Source organism: Corvus brachyrhynchos, unplaced genomic scaffold, assembly GCF_000691975.1.
Source record: "Corvus brachyrhynchos isolate BGI_N302 unplaced genomic scaffold, ASM69197v1 scaffold69, whole genome shotgun sequence".
Lineage (NCBI taxonomy): Eukaryota > Metazoa > Chordata > Aves > Passeriformes > Corvidae > Corvus > Corvus brachyrhynchos.
In genome coordinates, this window is record NW_008240228.1 from 2292487 (window position 1) to 2294616 (window position 2130).

A 2130-nucleotide genomic window follows, 5' to 3' on the forward strand; every position below is an offset into this window, starting at 1 on the left:
GTCGGGAATCCGCAGCACAGAAATGAGTAAAATGTAGTGGTGTTTTTGTTTTTGTTCCCTGGGGCTCACAATGCACAGCCTGTTAAATTTGAAAGTCAGATGTGCAGTGAGGGGGATCTAAATGGGTCAGGGAAGCAAACCCAGTATCTCTGCACTTTACAGCATGAATAAGTCTCTTGAGACTTAGAAGGTCAGAAGTTCATTTTTTTTTTCTTTTTTTTCTTAACCAGTGAAGTCTTGGGCTTATGCCAAAAGAGCAGTGGGTTAGGGGCTGTAGAGGGATCCCGTGTGAAAAGTGTGTGTCATAGCTGGCCTCCTTCCCTGGAGCGTGTTTGGGAAGGCTTCCTGCTTCTCCCAAGGGGAAATCTCACTGCACTGCTTGGGGTGGATGGGAGCTGCTGTTGCTGTTCTTGGTGAAGTAGTTGCCAGCTTCCCTGGGAAGTTGGCTGTGTTTGGGGGTGCTTGTGGGCTCAAGAAGCTAAAGACTGGGAAAAGTCTGGCTTTAGCTTTTGGTGCACTTCCCTCACTCCTCCCCACAGCACACCTTTTCCTGGCTACCTGCCTCTGTGGTCCAGAGATTCTGGCTTCCCTCTAGTTGTGTGCAAAACTCGGTGGCTCAAGGAGGTGGGGCTTTTTGCCAGGAACTTTTCCAGTGTTGTCCACTCTAGTAAATACTGGTCAGCCCTGTAGAGCGGAGAGATGGAGGATGGGTGATCCCTTCTTTCATCAGTGATCCTGCTTTGTTGGCCGTGGAAAAAACACTCAGACATCACTGCTGCTTGTTTCTTCTGGGCTGCTTGGGAGGGTTGACGCTTTGGCAGCTCTGCAGGGGAACCCTCAGCTCCCTGCACAGAAAGTGAGGACCATCTTTCCATAATCGCTATCATGCAGGACAGACCCACAGAGACAGGCTCTAGGGCCACAGGATCTGTGGAGATGGAAGAGTGCCATGGCCTCGGATGGCAGGAGGTGCATGGTTTTTGTGCCCGGCAGTGCTGTGTGCAGGCGAGCTGAAGTGGGGGGTGACTGATCTGGGGGACTCCTGTCTGGCTTTTAAGGTGCGTCTCTGGGATGCTGTGGTATGAGCGCTGAAAGCTCCCAAATTTCTTCTCCTAAAACTTTTATTTTGAGATCACCTAGGAAACACAACTGTTCCCCCCCACACCCCTTCTCCAAAGGCGCTGAGCAGACAATTTCCTACCAACTGCCTTGGGGTATGTTGATGCTCAGCAGTTTTGTAAATCCAGTCAGGCTAACCTAGATGCCTAAGGTCATTTTTGGGAGGGGAGGAGGGCCCTGAATGTGCATGCAGGGGAGGGGTGAATCTTGTTTCCTATCCTCTGCCACTGTCGCTGCTGGTGAGGTGGAAGCATATCTAGACCCTCCAAAGCTTGGCCCTTCCTAGTCAGATAAGGGCCGGTTACTGGGACAGCCTGGACTTTTTCTGAGGGGAGGAAAGCCTGCCCCAAAACCATTCCTTTCCTTCTCTAGTGTAGACACCCACTTTGTAGTCCTGCCGCCAAGTGCTGCAGGCAGCCATGTGTTCTTGAAATGTCCTGTGCTGCCTCCTACCTGCCTCCTCCGTCATTTGGGACTTCTGGAATATCGAGGGCTGAAGAGGCACAAGGGAGAAATTAAGTCTCCATTTTTAAGGAGATAGTATTACAAAGTACAATAGCAGAGTTAACAAAAGTATTCTCTGTTGGAAGTACAAGTCTGTCCTTTCTTTCTTTCTCTTTTCTTTCTTTCTTCTTTTTTTTCCCTAACATGAAATGAGATAAATCTGTTATCAAATATGCCATCAAAGGGATAAAGGGCTTTGTAAAAATCTGAGGTATTTGAAGCTCTGCCAATGGCTGTAGTGCTTGTGTTGCAGATTTTGACTTTTGTCAGAGAAGTCAGGTACATCAAGGATTTTTTTAAACTAGCTCCCAGTAATTTGAGTGCCTTGAATCTATATGTGTGCATATAAAAATGGTGTGAGAACTAAACGTGTTTCTTCTAACAGCCTCTCTCTTCATAGGGTTGGGAAGGGAAATCTGTGTGTAGAGGGTGGTTTGGGGGGGGGTGGGGACCCTGGGAGAAGTCTCTTAAGCTTGCCTGCATCTTAGTAAAAGAAATGCTTCTATT

At 48.3% G+C, this 2130-nt stretch overlaps 1 protein-coding gene across 1 annotated transcript in view; it reads left to right on the forward strand.

Annotated features, from left to right (window-relative positions):
• JAG1 (jagged 1) overlaps positions 1-2130 on the forward strand; it is a gene marked incomplete at its 5' end in the record, with an annotated part of 34688 nt that overhangs the window by 639 nt on the left and 31919 nt on the right. The gene's annotated exons all lie outside the window — the stretch shown is intronic.